General features: G+C 43.8%; 1 long non-coding RNA gene across 1 annotated transcript; it reads right to left on the bottom strand.

Annotated features, from left to right (window-relative positions):
- Positions 1–903: 903 nt before the first annotated feature.
- Positions 904–17,681, bottom strand: LOC140128914 (uncharacterized). The gene is made up of 3 exons (XR_011855183.1): positions 17,635–17,681; positions 3,494–3,591; positions 904–1,162 (listed from the first exon to the last, which is right to left on the bottom strand). It is a non-coding gene; the product is annotated as an uncharacterized lncRNA (long non-coding RNA).
- Between the last annotated feature and the right edge of the window lie 341 nt (positions 17,682–18,022).

Below are 18,022 nucleotides of genomic sequence, written 5' to 3'. Positions count from 1 at the left end.
CAGAGGGATATTATTTTCAGTTTTTAGGGAGCCTTTTACTTTAGCAGTTACAACCTCTCCCTCTTCTCACACATCACTTGTAAAGGACATCTAACATCAAGGATTGTAAACCAAGCACACTGACATACTGGTGTGTGCCCCCTCTGGCAGGATCCGCTCTTCTTTTAGCTTCGTATGCCCTTGTTTGTACAAAAAAATGATGTTAACACTGCAAATGAACCTGAGGGGCTCTGGGCTACATAGGTTTTAATAGAGTCTGGAGCCCCTCAGGCTCATTTGCATAATTTTTTTAAGCTTTTTATTCTCAAAACCAAGGACATAAGAAGCTAAAGGGGGATGGATCCTGCCAGAGGGGGCACACACCAGTGTGTAAGTGCTTGGTGTCCTTGATGGTGGATGTACTTTTAGGCAGGATACCCCCGGGCCATTAATGTGAGATATCACCAGCCTCTGACCATACGCTTCTCAGTAACAACCTTCTAGAAATAGAAATAATATATATATATATTTAATTTCCATAAATACTATGCTAGATGTAAATAACTAATGCCAGGGCTATTGGGGTAAAATGCAGCCGGTTAAGTATAGTGACCCCTGTAGGCTGCAGATGGAAGTGCAACCACGAGATTACTGAGGAAGAGGAGGGCAGTGACTTGTCATTAGTTCCCCTGCCCCCGCTTATATGTTGGGGGATCCCCAGTAGATAATTAAATACTTTAAGAGAAATTCCTCATCAGTAACGATACAAGGTCTCCCTATGGTTTCATGCGTCTGTGCCTCTTACTCAGTGTCTGGTTAAAGGGATCACAGAGATGACACAACAAGTTATTACCTCCTGGGCACGACCTGTGCACAATCCTCCCAGAACAAGTGCATAGAGCAGCCATTTCTCATGAGCATGCGGCCCAGTAACCCTTTCCTACGCAGGAACCCATAACACTAAGGGGCGGCAGGTACCACGGGCCCCAGGTCCAGCTCCACGTGATGACTCAGCCACACGGCCTCAGAGCTGGATTCGGTGTCTTCTGCCGGTCGGATGGGGGTGGGCTGGTTCCTGAAGTCGTGTCTCAGCTTGAAGCTCACAATCACCTTTCCTTTCTCTTGGAGAGGAGTCACCTTGATAAAGACGCCGACTTTATTAGCCTTTCTGAAGGCGACCACGCTGCAGGAGAGATGAAACGGGAGGCAGGAGATTAACCAGAGGGGTGAACGTGCAGTTTAGAAATTGCTGAACGACGTATCCCCAACTTATGAAGGGATGGCATGTCCCAGTATCATCGCTACAAGACCAGCCTTTAAGAAAGCGGAGGGAGCAGGACGAGTATTAACTCTCCTGCTACAGCTCCTCCTACTCAGCTGAGCTCAGACATGTAAACAAAGATCATATAAATTATAGAAGAGAGGGAAGGTAGGCACTCACCACGTTTTCTTAAAAATTCTTCTTTTATTCAAAACATCTTTAAAAGTTGGCACACACAGGGAAGGGAGGATAGCATGCTATGGAGCGTTCCAGGGACGAGTCGTTTCACGTTACTGTCGACGCATCATCTTGCCTGAAACCCTTGGCGTTCGCGCCTGATTTAAATCAGGCCGCCCTGGGTAGCTTGGACACACCTTCACCTTAATAGATATGTGATTGGTTAAAAACAGAGTGGGGCGGGGTGACGTCACGTCAACTCCGCCCTTTTAGTCTAGCAGGATGCGTTGTCGGACCTGAATGAGAACTGCTGCGCTATTCGCAGCCAATCGGATCAGAGTGTTACTAGCGAGTAGGAGGGGCTTAGCTGAATAGCAAGAGCGGACCTGAGAGGAAACAATACTTGCTAGCGTCACGAGGTATGGGCATTGCTGATCAAGTTAGGGGGAGGGACCGAGGGGAGGCTGGGCTAAATCGAGATACATTCTGGGAGGGCGTTTTTATACATTTTTATCGTCTTACAAACGTGAAGGGGAGGTGGAATTACACAGTGCATATGTCTAAGGTGAGCTAGTTCTCATTCCATCCATCTAAATTCACATTTTGCACAACAATATTTTGCAATTCTATTGTAAAGCATAGCATGATCATCTATCCCGATACTTTGCAGTTCTATTGTAAAACATAACATGATCATCTATCACATTTTGAGCCCTGTTTAGACGCTATCTAGATACTGCGTTTTATAACATTCGTTTGCAGACGACACTTTTGTATTTTAAAACATGTATAGTAGGCAAGGTGGTGAAGCCAAAAGATACACGTATAGACATATAGTAGCAATTGGTTTTAGCATTCCTTATACTTCTATAAGAATACTCCCATGTCGTTTTTGTCGTTTAAGCCTAACTGGCCTAACGCCTCTGTTTTTATAATCCATTGGGCTTCCTTTCTCAATAATAACTTGTGTCGATCTCCTCCGTATGTAGGTATGGGAACTTGTTCCAAGCCTGCAAATGTAAGTAGGTTAACGTTCCCTTTATGTATTGATTGTATGTGCTCAATCAGGCGTGGTGCTCCTTTGCCACTTATGATTGAGTGTTTATGTTCCCTGAATCTTGTGAACATGGCTCTGGTAGTTTGACCTATGTAGAATCGCTTACATGGGCAAAAAATGACGTAGACAACATAGCATGTTCTACAGGTTATGAATTGTTTAACTCGGTGTTCAATTCCTCCTATTTTGAGCAGGTTTCCTGTTAACATTTGTGTACAGTGATTACAGCTATCACATTTATAATTTCCGATTGGGGTGCTTGTGTTTAGCCAGTTCTCTTCTCTTGACGACTTTGGAAGTCTGCTGCGGACTAGCTGATCTTTGATCGTATTGCTCCTACGAAATGTAACTAGTGGTCCATTCTCTGCTACGGTTTTGAGTATGGGATCAGATTTTATCATGTAAACAAAGATCCACTGAGAGTTTGAAGGCAGGACTAAAGACAGTGGCGGATGTCAAACAGCTATATCTTTTGAACCAGGGCAAATCGAAACACAGTTCTGGTGTCATCTTAAAGGCAAGAATGTTGCAAGAGATATCCACTGTTAAATTTCAGTCAAATATTTTTTTATACCACAATTCTTGACCAACAGAGGATATCTACCCTGTTAAAGGGAGATAATCTCCTATTTAGTACCAGAAGTCCCCCCCCCCCATCCTGTTAACTGAAAGCAGAATGGAGAAGCTGCAGGGAGACAGAGCTGACAGTATCAGAAGTACTTGCACCCCCTGCATCTGTTACAGTCTCACATGTCATTATTAAAAAAAAACATTTCCAAAGTTATCGCCATTTAAAGGTCATCTACCACCAGCACGAAGGACTGTATGCAAACGAGCCTAAGGGGATGCAGTATCCATAGGTGTTTATGCAAATGAGCCCGAGGGGCTCCAGGCTCCATTCAGTCCTGGTGGTAGATGTCCTTTAAGGACAAGCAGAACAGAACTGCTAAATATGGCCTGGTGATGGAAAAGGGTTAAAACCAATGCTACAATTTATTTATTTTTTGATAAAGACTCACTCCGGGTCATCCTGGAAATTCTGTGGTTCTGCCAGCTCATCATATTCTGCGGTGGCAACTTTGCCAGCCAGGACCAGCTCCTTAGTTGGTACAATCACCTGTTATACAAGGAAAGTGTTAGAGGATTCGCATGTGAGTCACCAATCCTGTAGTCAGTGGCGCCGCCCGGTGGATGTAGCAGTGTAGTAGCGTAGGCCTAATAGTAGATTTGATCGTAAACTGTTCTCTACTCAATAGAAAATAAGGGGGGGGGGGATAGCTCAGGATATCTGCAGTGTGTATGGGGACCTATGGCCATAATGTGGTGGCAGAACATAGTAATTGGTTGCCAGCCCCTTTAACACTACCACATGGCTGTAGTAATTATTCCAGAATAGTAAATATTCCATAAATACTAATATGCAACATACAAGTGGATGCAGCACAGTAACCATAATAACTTCTCATAGAAACAGAGGGTATGAAAATACCCACCACGCGGCACAAAAAAAGGAATTCGGTTTCCATAAGTCCACCATGACGGCCGCCTGGAGGTTGCTTCCCCTTCCTCTGTGGGGACTGGAAATTAACAGCATGAAAAGGCCCCAGCCTAAATCTCCCACCAGTGTTTTACCAAATAACTACACCAGTATAGGTGTCACCTCAAATTTATTTAGTATGTTAATTTCACATACATAGGTAATAATATCAACTTTCTTTCCACAAATGGGAGGAAAAATCTAAGGGCCGTCACGGTGACTAATTCCTTTTTTCCATATCGTCCCCCATGACGGCCCCCTGGAGACATACCAAATTATGCCCAGTTAGGGAGGGTCCACAGCCTGAAGAACTCTGGAAGCTGAGACGTTCAGTCTATAGTGCCTTACAAATGTGATATTTGTGCTCCATGTGGCAGCTTTACAGATTTCTTCAATAGATGCTCCTCCTCTCTCAGCCCAAGATGTAGATATAGCCCTAGTAGAATGGGCTGTGACTGAGAGTGGTAGCGGAACACTTAATTTTATAGCATTCCTTGATGGCATCTGTAATCCATCGCCTAATCGTGGCCTTTGAAGCTTTCTTGCCTTTATTTTTTCCTGCAAATTGAATAAATAAATTTAAATCCTTTCTCCAAGTACTGGAAGCTTCAAGATATTTAATCCATAGGATATTTTGGATGATAACAAAATGTTGGCAAAATAATTTCCTGATTCCTATGGAAATAAGAAACAACTTTAGGCAAAAAAATTGCTGTGAAGCTTAAAGGACACCTGTCATCAGGTCTGTGTCACTTCTCCTGTCACTACTACCTGTTGGAGCAGCTCAGAAGGATCCCATCCCAGCCTTTATCTAGTTATTTCATACATTATTCATTGTAAAATCATCTATTTTTTATCATGTAAATGAGGCTGGTCACATGGTCAGAGGCAGTGATGTCACACCTGTTACCCCTCTCCTCCCCCTGCTCATGTCTGTATGTAATGTATAGTAAAGCATGGCTAGTGTGTGTGCTGCATCTGCTGACATGCTGCATCCTCCTAATACACAGACATCAGCTACACATGTACCTGACATGTTCTGCTGTAACATGGCTGCCTGGAGCTCCTGTATCTCTCCTATACACACACACACACACAGGCTGCAGGGGGTGTGGCCACCAGCACCAGGAAGCACATCATTATACAGCCTCACATCATTATACAGGCTGTCAGTCAAGCACTGGGGGTGTGGCTGTGCCTCCCACTCATGAATAGAGTGGACAGCTTGAATATGCTAATGCTTCATTGGACATTTCACAGGACATTTGCATATGGCTTTAGGACCTCATTGCTTAGGTTTACAGGCATGTAGAGGGACAATGAAGGGATAGAGGCAATGCTCTCTAATGGCAGGTTATGAAAATATATTTAGTTTAGGGGGGTTATTTTGCATGACGGGTTCTCTTTAAGCGTAATCCTATCTTCTGTGATTGACAAATAGGGCCCACAGATAGACAAGGCTTGCAACTCACTTAGCCTTCTAGCCGATGTGATGGCTATTAGGAAAGCGTTTTTTAGTGTTAAGAAACGCATGTTGTAGGGGTCATTTGGTTCAAAAAGCGTCCAAGACTAAAGATAATTCCCACTGAGGGGATGACTCTTTAATAGTAGGAGGTAAGCGCGTACAGGCCTGGAAATTTTTTTTACCCACCTGTGTTCTGCTAGAACTGTGTCAAAAAAGGTGCTCAGAGCCGAGTCTTGGACTTTCATGGTACTAGGTCATAGTCCTTTTTCAAATCAAGGATCTGACAGATATTGTCAGGCTCGTTCAGGCTCCATTCGTGGGGAAGGATCTGAGACCTCCTGAGGTAATCTGCCACCACATTCTCCGAGCCCTTCAGATGGATGGCTGAAATCGATTGAATGTTTTCCTCTGCCCACAAATATTTTTTGTGATATTTTTAGTAGTTTCCCCGATCTGGTTCCGCCTTGTCTTTTTAGAACCGTAGTGGTATTGTCTGACATGATTTTCATGTGTTGTCCCTTCAGATCATTGGCACAGGCTTCTAGTGTCTTTCGTTTGAAGAGATTTGCGCCATTTTCCAGGACCAGTGGCCCTGAACATATTTTCCTGGCAGGAGAGCCCCCCCCCCCCCTATCTGGAGCTACTGGCATCTGTTTGAATCGGAATTAATGGCCATTGCCCCCAGTCTACACCTTTCTGTAGGTTCCTGGGATTCTTCTTGAGTGATTTTGGCACCAGGCCACACTCTGAATGCATGATGTCATGGTCCCCAGAAGACTCATTGCCGTCCAAACCAAAACACGCGAATAGGCACATGATAATATGCATCCTTGAGATCCAAGGTGCATAAAAGGGTTTTGTAAGATATGAATGGAGTGGCAGATCTTACCGATTCTATTTTGAATGTGACATTTGTTACCCATCTGTTCAGAGATTTCAAATTTGTAATGAGTCTGAAGGTTCCATTTGGTTTTTAAATAAAAACTAAAGCAGAATACAGGCAGTCCCTGGGTTACATACAAGATAGGTTCTATAGGTTTGTTCTTAAGCTGAATTTGTATGCAAGTCGAAACTGTATATTTTATAATTATAGTAACAGACATTTTTTTTTTTTTGCCCCGGTGACAATTGGAGTTTCAAAGTTTTTGCTGTAATGTGACTAAGGATTATCAATAAAACTTCATTATAGACACCTTACAGCTAATGATCGCAGTCTGGGACTATAGTAACATCCAGAGAGCTTCACCAGAGGTCACAGTGGTCAGAGGGGTCATCTGTAACAAGGGGTCGTCTGTAAGTCGGGTGTCCATAAGTAGGGGACCGCCTGTAATAACCCGTACCTTTTTCTTCTGGATGGACTGGACTGATCATGTTCAGCTTCAACATGCCGGATACTTCCTTCCAAAAGTGACATGATAACCTGTTGGATGATTGCCTGGATAGAATAAACCGATGAGGAGGAGGCGATACAAACTCTAAAAAAATAACCATTTTTGATTATAGAGAGTACCCACCTGTTTGATGTTATATGTTCCCATTGGGGGAGAAAATTTTTCATTCTTCTCCCCACTCTAGCGTCATTGTCTTTTCTTCTGCTTGTTTGAGAAAATGAAAAGAAAAGGCTTGCCCTTCCCTCCTCTAGATGTATTCCAGAATCCCTGTTTCCAGGTCTATTTTTGAACTTTGGCTGTTCTTTGGTTGATCGGAAGTTACAAAAAAAACAGTTTCTTAGGTTGTTGTCTAGCCTCCAGAAATCCCTTTTTATTTGTCTAGGATTTCATCCAATTATGATGCAAACAGAAATGGAAGGCTACATAACTTCGCCTTAGATCGCACATCTCCAGACCACTGCCTTAGGCTGCATGCACACTGCCGTGAGCCCGCCGCACCGTACCACTCCCGTAGGGCGCCGCGAGCCCATAGAAGTGTATGGGGGACTTATATCGGCCGTATATACGTCCCCCATACTGTAGTGTGAATGCAGCCTTAGCCAAAGTGCTCTTCTAGTCGCATTTGATAATGCAGCTTCTCTTGCTGAGAAACGAATGGTTTCTGCTGATGCATTCGCTAGAAAAGCCGCAAGTGATTTTAGTAACGGAAAAGAGTCTAAAATTTCTTCTCCAGACGTACCTTCTCTAAGATGATCGTCAAGCTGTATTAACCAGAAAAGAAGAGTACAGGACATCGAGGTAGTTGCTATATCCATTTTTAGTGTCGCCATTGAGGTTTCCCAAAGCAGACAATTTGATTTCCGATCCATGGCATCTTTTAGCTGAGTGGAATCTTCAAACAGAAGATCAGTTTTCTTGACTACCTTGGCTATAGGAACATCTACCTTAGGTACATTATCCCAGATCTTTGTCTCTTCCGGGTCAAACAATAGGCGGTTTTTAAATTTCTTGGGAATTGTTAAGTGTTTTTCCGAATCCTTCCACTCATCCAGGATAAGATCTTTAAGATTATCAATAATAGGAAAAACTCTAACCTTTTTTTCGCCTTAATCCACCAAACAGCTCATCTACTACGGATCTTTCTTCTATTGTGTCTTCAATATTTAAGGTGTCTCCTGACGTCTTGATTAGTCCCTCCATATCCTCATTTGGAAATAGGTATGGATTGTTGCATCATCATGTCAAGTTTTATCCATATCTACTTCATAACAAGAAGGTTGTTGATCATCAATATCTATACATACAGGGTTCCCCCTAACTCTCTTATGCGGCGGACTCCTTGAAGCTTTTATCTCGTCACACATAACCACCCATAATTCATCCATAAATGATGGATTTTCTTTTTTCAATATTTTATCTAAACAATCCCAGCACATCAAGTTTTGTGTTACAAATCTGGCAACATTTAGAAGGTGCCTTTTTTGGTTCATCTTTCTCACAATCTTTAGATTTTTCCTTTTCTTTTACAGAGCTATCCTTCTGGAGAAGTAAGGCTGCATTCACACTAACGCAAGGGGGACATATATACGGCCGATATACGTCCCCCATAGACGCCAATGGGCGCGCGGCGCCCTACGGGAGAGGTACGGTGCAGCACACATGTATGCCTATGGAGAGGGGCGGGGGTGAGCAGCGCTCTCCCCCTCTTCTCCCCGTGCGCTGCCGTGTGCCCGCTGTGCTACCGTACGGCGGACAATGTTAGTGTGAATGCAGCCTTATGCTTATTAGAAGCAGACTCCTAATCACAGCGTATAGTGCCAAATATACACATTGCCATTCAGCTAATCGTCCTACTTACAGAGCCCAGGGTTAGGGCGTCTGCGTCATCTCTTACAGCACGTCTCCTAGGCTGTGACACTTAGGTCTCTGATGTCACTTCCAGCCAAACCGGAAGTAACTTCACGCGCCAAAGAGCGATATGTGCAGACTGCCACGGAGCCGTATGGCCGCAGACACTGCCCGATGGCAATCTGGGACCTGGAGACCCCAAGAAGGACTCACAAGGAGGCCGGACGAGGGAAGCCCCGGAGGAGCAAGCACCCACGGGAGATACGAGATCCTCCTGGAGGAGAGAGAGAGGTTTTACTCTCAACCCTATCCCTGTAGGGAAAGGAAAAACACTGGTGGGGGGTTGAGGCTGGGGCCTTCTAATGCTCTTAAAGGAAACCTACCACTTGTAGTGGCAGGTTTCCGATGGAAATACCGGGCACCAGCTCAGGGTGAGCTGGTGCCGGAGCTTATTATAGTTAGTGTTTTAAACCGCGGTATCGCGGTTTAAAACACTTTTTAAACGTTATAGCCGGCGCAGGCAGGTACGCGCTCGGCGCTTACCGTGCGCGCGGCTACATAGGAAGTGAATGAGAGCCGCGTGCACGGTAAGCGCCGAGCGCGTACCTGCCTGCGCCGGCTATAACGTTTAAAAAGTGTTTTAAACCGCGATACCGCGGTTTAAAACACTAACTAAAATAAGCTCCGGCACCAGCTCACCCTGAGCTGGTGCCCGGTATTGCCATCGGAAACCTGCCACTACAAGTGGTAGGTTTCCTTTAATTTCCTGTCCATAGAGAGGAAGGGGAAGCAACCTCCAGGGGGTCATCATGGGTGACAATATGGAAGGCATTAAATGCAAAGCATAACACAGCCTCTAAGTTTGAAAAACTATGGGCTCCTTGTCATGATGAACCGGGTCTGGTGTCAGGGACTCTTTTGAGGGATAGGATAGAATTGGGGAAGTAACCTTATTGGATAAATGTAATTGATCAGTATTGCTGATATGTCGGTGCTTACATTCCTCCTTAATTGGTGTTTTTGGTAAGTAGCCTTTCACCCTGTGAGGTGGATATAATAACTGCAATGTATGTATATTAAACTGATTGTAGGGGGGGGGGGGGGGGGGTTGTACGTTTCTGTATTTTTGTTCTGAAAAACCTTAATAAAAAGTATCGGATTAAAAAAATACATGCAGAAAAGAGTCTACATCTGTACTGCATCTCCAGCAATTATTGGGACCTCGAAAAAATCTTATGTAGTACAAGGAGTCACCAGTATCACCTAGACAGCAGATTGTAGTTCTCCTAAATACTACAAGCCAAGAATATTAGGGCCATAATATAATTATGGAATAGAGCGCTATATACTGTCCATATACATAGCGCTAAGCACAGTCTGTATATACTGCTATACACTGCCCATATACATAGCACTAAGTACAGTCTGTATATACTGCTATACACTGCCCATATACATAGCGCTAAGTACAGTCTGTATATACTGCTATACACTGCCCATATACATAGCGCTAAGTACAGTGTGTATATACTGCTATACACTGCCCATATACATAGCGCTAAGTACAGTGTGTATATACTGCTATACACTGCCCATATACATAGCGCTAAGTACAGTGTGTATATACTGCTATACACTGCCCATATACGTAGCACTAAGTACAGTCTGTATATACTGCTATACACTGCCCATATACATAGCGCTAAGTACAGTGTGTATATACTGCTATACACTGCCCATATACGTAGCACTAAGTACAGTCTATATATACTGCTATACACTGCCCATATACGTAGCACTAAGTACAGTCTGTATATACTGCTATACACTGCACATATACATAGCAGTAAGTACAGTCTGTATATACTGCTATACACTGCCCATATACATAGCGCTAAGTACAGTCTGTATATACTGCTATACACTGCCCATATACATAGCGCTAAGTACAGTCTGTATATACTGCTATACACTGCCCATATACATAGCAGTAAGTACAGTCTGTATATACTGCTATACACTGCCCATATACATAGCAGTAAGTACAGTCTGTATATACTGCTATACACTGCACATATACATAGCAGTAAGTACAGTCTGTATATACTGCTATACACTGCCCATATACATAGCGCTAAGCACAGTCTGTATATACTGCTATACACTGCACATATACATAGCAGTAAGTACAGTCTGTATATACTGCTACATACAGCAATGTGCACACAGTGAATGTATCAGCAGCCATGGCCCACGCTCCTAGAAGCGCCGCCATTTTCCAGTAACTCACGTGACCGCATGCAGAAGCTCCGCCCACGCGTTCTACCTTGTGACGTCAGACAGTGCAGCCGTTAGTAGAGGAGGAGCAACAGCCAGGAGAGAGCACTCCGGTACCCGATCCTAAAGAGGAGGAGCTACAGCCAGAAGGGGAGCAGTCAATAGCCTAAAGAGGAGGAGCTACAGCCAGATGGAACCACCCGACCGCCCATAGGTAGGGAGATGGTCTTTTAGGCAGAGGCGCCATCTAGTGGTCGCTGTGTAGTAAGCATGGGGTGAGCTCCCTGGGTCTTGTATTAGGTACTTTACATGCTGTGACATCCTGAGGGAGATTTATCTGCCTCCTCCCTGAATTGGCGCCTGAATTGTTATTTATTGTCTGGTCTGGGTCTAGACAACCCGGCATACTGATGCCCCTAACAACTAGCCCTGGATATGATTGGCCTAGGTGTCCCCCTGGACAGTCATAGCAATGGATAGTCGTTAGGGGCGTTAATTCCCAAAGTAGCTGTTCAGCTGCCAATCCCGTAATATGTCCGGGTCAGGAGGAACGCGCCCTAACACCGAACCCAAGAATACACTTTGGGTCCGCTCATCTCTAAATATTTTGCATGGGGGCAGTACCAAAACCATTCTTACTACAGACAGTCCCCGGGTTACGTACAAGAAAGGGTCCGGAGGTTTGTTCAAGGGAACCTGTCACCAGGAGAGCCAATTTTAGCTCTCCGCCAGTCCCCACAGAGCATAGTACATACACTGCCAAAGTGTTTTTGTATTAAGAATAGGTTTTACAGAAAAAAAGATATGTTATATTGTACCTTTCATTAGCATCTGCTGTGTGACTAGGCAGTTGCCTTTTGGGAGGGGCTGGAAAGGAGCAGTTTCCCCCCACCCCTGGGAAACAGCTTCTCCATGTGACCTTTTCAAATATATGAAAACACCCATCACTGGGCTTAGCGACGCCCCCTGCTCCTCTACAGCCAATCCCGAGTGTTGGGAGTTATTCATATATTTGAAAAGGTCACATGTTTCCCAAGGGTGGGGGGGGGGACTGCTCCTTTCCAGCCCCTCCCAATTGGCAACTGCCTAGTCACACAGCAGATGCTAATGAAAGGTGCAATATAACATATCTTTTTTTCTGTAAAACCAATTTTTAATACAAAAACACTTTGGCAGTGTATGTACTATGCTCTGTGGGGACGGGGGGAGTGCTAAAAATGGGTCTCCTGGTGACAGGTTCCCTTTAAGTTGAATTTGTATGTAAGTCGAAACTGTATATTTTATAATTGTAGATCCAGACAAAAAAAATTTGGCCCCAGTGACAATTGGAGTTTAAACATTTTTCTCTGTAATGGGACCAAGGATTATCAATAAAGCTTCATTACAGACACCTTACATCTCATCATTGCAATCTGGGACTATAGTAACATCCAGAGAGCTTCACCAGAGGTCAGAGGGGTCTGTCTGTAACTATGGGTTGTCTGTAAGTCAGGTGTCCTTAAGTAGGGGACCGCCTGTACATTCATACAACATCGGTACCAAACTTACTACATAGATACAACACCGGAACCAAGGTTACTACATAGATACAACACCAGAACCAAGGTTACTACATAGATACAACACCAGAACCAAGGTTACTACATACATACAACACCAGAACCAAGGTTACTACATACATACAACACCAGAACCAAGGTTACTATATACATACAACACCAGAACCAAGGTTACTACATACATACAACACTAGAACCGAATAGACGGCTTTATATTGCAGCAGATCTATCACATTTCTTTGGTGTGTTGTTTATCTGTGTTATTGCAATATGGTGTTTTATATTTAGGTCCTTGCATAATAATTATGTTGTTGTGTCTTTACGAGATTCACTTCTTATTAATGTTTTCATATTGGCACTTTATTTGCATTTATTGTGCACACAATATTTATCTATTTTGTAACTACAGATTTCCTGTTATTTGTGGTCTATATGGTCCCACACATTTATCTTATGAATTGTCCCCTGTATGTTCCTCCTTTTTTGTAGTATGTTTTATTGGTTCCTTGTTTTTATAGTTTTGAACTTGATGAACTAATAACATTTATGATTATACTATGATGTAGTTTCACGGAAAAAAAAATAAGAATCGCTAAAATTTAACTTTTATTAAATATATAACTCATAAAAAGCTAGAAACCAAGTTTTAAGAACTAGTGTGGTTAAGTTTGTCCTATAAACTTCTACAATTACTGTTCCTGATGTAATAAATATATCTACCGCACCAGTGTGAGTGAGCGCTAGTGACTGGTCTGTATCCCTGTACCTGACCCTATGTTTCTGGATTCTAGATCAGACCAGACTGAAAAATCAGAACATATGTCACTCCATGACGTTCATACATATCACTTTCAGCTCCTGGAGGCTCCTAGTGATTCCTATTTGTGTAATTGGATGGGAGAATATATAAGAGAGCTTTAGGGGTCAGAAGTCCCTACTGTGTGATTATGTTCATATCTGTATTTGGGGGAACTTTATTACATGAGTTTGTTACATGTTTTTGTATACTCTTTATTTCCAGTATTGCTTCAGTTTCAGTGGCTGTTGAGCTTATAATTTTGTGTTATAACAATACCTAATCATGGTCTAAGCCAAAACACCAAACTAAACACTAAAATAGATGCCCGCTGGTTTCTGACAAGATGCTGTCATGGTCCATGCATTATAGTCTCATTCATCAGCTCAAACTTGTATTGTAACCATCTTCCCACGAAGGCTAGTTCGGCCCTATTAACAGGATAAGGCCTAACTTGCTGATCATTGAGGGTCTTAGTGCCGAGACCCCTGCAGATCGCGAGAGCGAGGGGTCCCACTAACCCTCTGGTGCAGCGCTTGGCGATCTCCAGCAGCTCCATAGAGAATAATGGAGCAGAACAATCAGGCGCGGCCGTCTGAGGAGCGTTGAGGGGTCGGTCAGCACTGAGACCCCCACTAATCAGCAGGTTAGGCCATATCCCATGGGTAGGGCTTAACTTGTCTTTGTGGGAAAACTTCTTCAATTGATAGTTGAGAAAAAGATGGCTCCCTGATGGCTGTAATAGCTGTTCTGTAGCTACAATATTGCAGGCTGTATCACTCCTGTGGAATGTATAGATAGTATACGGCTATCTCTGATAATGCAAATTCTCCTGCTCAACTCACTGACACGGCTCACGGTCTATTGCCGCTAGTCAACACAACGGCGACAGTCAGTTTTACATTGTGCTATTCTCTTTCTAGCTTCCTATTGTGTATTACACTGACTATCTAACGCCAGTCGCTAATCCCCTCCCATCTGCATTTACACAGCATGCAGGACAGGGGCTGGCAGGCTATATACTCAGCAGGACAGGGGCTGGCAGGCTATAAACTCAGCAGGACAGGGGCTGACAGGCTATATACTCAGCAGGACAGGGGCTGACAGGCTATATACTCAGCAGGACAGGGGCTGACAGGCTATATACTCAGCAGGAGAGGGGCTGACAGGCTATATACTCAGCAGGACAGGGGCTTACAGGCTATATACTCAGCAGGACAGGGGCTGACAGGCTATATACTCAGCAGGACAGGGGCTTACAGGCTATATACTCAGCAGGACAGGGGCTGACAGGCTATATACTCAGCAGGACAGGGGCTTACAGGCTATATACTCAGCAGGACAGGGGCTGACAGGCTATATACTCAGCAGGACAGGGGGCTGACAGGCTATATACTCAGCAGGACAGGGGCTTACAGGCTATATACTCAGCAGGACAGGGGCTGACAGGCTATATACTCAGCAGGACAGGGGCTGACAGGCTATATAATTAGCGGCACAGGGGCTGGCAGGCTATATAGTGGGGGTATGGGTATGGCTGGCTATATACTGCAGGGGCATGGGTATGGCTGGCTATATACTGCGGTACAGGGGCTGACAGGCTATGGGTTTGCATGGGTTTTCTCCGTGCCCTCCCACACTCCAAAACACACTGGTAGGATGATTAGATTGTGAGCCCCATTGGGGACAGGGACTGATTTGGCAAGTTCTGTGCAGCGCTGTGTAATCTGTGTGCGTTATATAAATAAAGGAATTATTATTATTATAATTATTATTATACTGGGGGGATACAGGCTGGCAGGCAGAGGTCGCACTAACATTTTTCCAGAAGGGTCAAAATACTCCTCTCACCATTTTTGAGGAGTATTTTTAGCTGAGAAAGAGTATGAAAATTTCGGTAATACACAAAGGACGGAGCAGGACGAGGAGCAGCAGCTTCGCTGCCAACGTGTCTCTCCTGGGGAAGGGGCTCACGTAGCTCCCACAGATCGCTGCATCCTGCTGAGCGGCCCGGAGCGCGCTGTGATCGCGCTACTGACATTTCCCTCTTTTGCAGAGCGCACCGGATCGCTCAGCCTGCACGCTACATGGAAGAATTGGCAAGTAGAACTTCATGCATGGCAATTATTTTGGGGGCTAAATCGCCTCATCATGCGTCTATGATGGGTGGTGAGGCATTAATGCGACCTCTGCTTGCAGGCTATATACTGGAGGGCAGGGGCTGGCTGTATACTGGGGGACAGGGGCTGGCTGGTTATATACTGGGGGGGCAGTGTATAAACTGCTATACACTGCCCATATACATAGCACTAAGTACAGTCTGTATATACTGCTATACACTGCCCATATACATAGCTCTAAGTACAGTCTGTATATACTGCTATACACTGCCCATATACATAGCACTTAGCTCAGTCTGTATATACTGCTATACACTGCCCATATACACAGTGCTAAGTACAGTCTGTATATACTGCTATACACTGCCCTTATACATAGCACTTAGCTCAGTCTGTATATACTGCTATACACTGCCCATATACATAGCACTAAGTACAGTCTGTATATACTGCTATACACTGCCCATATACATAGCACTAAGCTCAGTCTGTATATACTGCTATTCACTGCCCATATACACAGTGCTAAGTACAGTCTGTATATATTGCTATACACTGCCCTTATACATAGCGCTAGGTAAAGTCTGTATATACTGCTATACACTGCCCATATACATAGCGCTAAGTACAGTCTGTATATACTGCTATACACTGCCCATATACATAGCAGTAAGTAAAGTCTGTATATACTGCTATACACTGCCCATATACATAGCGCTAAGCACAGTCTGTATATACTGCTATACACTGCACATATACATAGCACTAGGTACAGTCTGTATATACTGCTATACACTGCCCATCTACATAGCACTAAGTACAGTCTGTATATACTGCTATACACTGCCCATATACATAGCACTAAGCAGTCTGTATATACTGCTATACACTGCCCATATACATAGCACTAAGTACAGTCTGTATATACTGCTATACACTGCCCATATACATAGCAGTAAGTACAGTCTGTATATACTGCTATACACTGCCCATATACATAGCAGTAAGTACAGTCTATATATACTGCTATACATTGCCCATAAACGTAGCACTAAGTACAGTCTGTATATAGTGCTATACACTGCCCATATACATAGCACTAAGTACAGTCTGTATATACTACTATACACTGCCCATATACATAGCACTAAGTACAGTCTGTATATACTGCTATACACTGCCCATATACATAGCAGTTAGTACAGTCAGTATATACTACTATACACTGCCCATATACATAGCACTAAGTACAGTCTGTATATACTGCTATACACTGCCCATATACATAGCACTAAGTACAGTCTGTATATACTGCTATACACTGCCCATATACATAGCAGTAAGCACAGTCTGTATATACTGCTATACACTGCACATATACATAGCACTTAGTACAGTCTGTATATACTGCTATACACTGCACATATACATAGCGCTAAGTACAGTCTGTATATACTGCTATACACTGCCCATATACATAGCACTAAGCTCAGTCTGTATATACTGCTATACACTGCACATATACATAGCGCTAAGTACAGTCTGTATATACTGCTATACACTGCCCATATACATAGCAGTAAGTACAGTCTGTATATACTGCTATACACTGCCCATATACATAGCAGTTAGTACAGTCTGTATATACTGCTATACACTGCCCATATACATAGCACTAAGTACAGTCTGTATATACTGCTATACACTGCCCATATACATAGCAGTTAGTACAGTCTGTATATACTGCTATACACTGCCCATATACATAGCACTAAGTACAGTCTGTATATACTGCTATACACTGCCCATATACATAGCAGTAAGCACAGTCTGTATATACTGCTATACACTGCCCAAATACATAGCACTAAGTACAGTCTGTATATACTGCTATACACTGCCCATATACATAGCACTAAGTACAGTCTGTATATACTGCTATACACTGCCCATATACATAGCAGTAAGCACAGTCTGTATATACTGCTATACACTGCCCAAATACATAGCACTAAGTACAGTCTGTATATACTGCTATACACCGCCCATATACATAGCATTTAGTACAGTCTGTATATACTGCTACATACAGCAATGTGCACACAGTGAATGTATCAGCAGCCATGGCCCACTCTCCTATAAGCGCCGCCATTTTCCAGTCCCTCACGTGACCACATGCAGATGCTCCGCCCACGCGTTCTACCTTGTGACGTCAGACAGTGCAGCCGTTGGTAGAGGAGGAGCAACAGCCATGAGGGAGCACACGGTACCAGATCCTAAAGAGGAGGAGCTACAGCCAGAAGGGGAGCGGCCAATAGCCTAAAGAGGAGGAGCTAAAGACAGATGGAGCCACTTCCGCCCATAGGTAGGGAGATGGTCTTTTAGGCAGAGGCGCCATCTAGTGGTCGCTGTGTAGTAAGCATGGGATGAGCTCCCGGGGTCTTGTATCAGGTACATTACATGCTGTGACATCCTGAGGGAGATTTATCTGCCTCCTCCCTGCTCTAATATCTGCCAGAATCACATTTAGTTCCTATTACAGTCATACTAGGAGT

This window comes from Engystomops pustulosus, chromosome 4, assembly GCF_040894005.1.
Source record: "Engystomops pustulosus chromosome 4, aEngPut4.maternal, whole genome shotgun sequence".
Taxonomy (NCBI): Eukaryota; Metazoa; Chordata; class Amphibia; order Anura; family Leptodactylidae; genus Engystomops; species Engystomops pustulosus.
The sequence above is the reverse complement of the archived record's forward strand: the minus strand, read 5'-3'. Positions and strand labels throughout refer to the sequence as shown.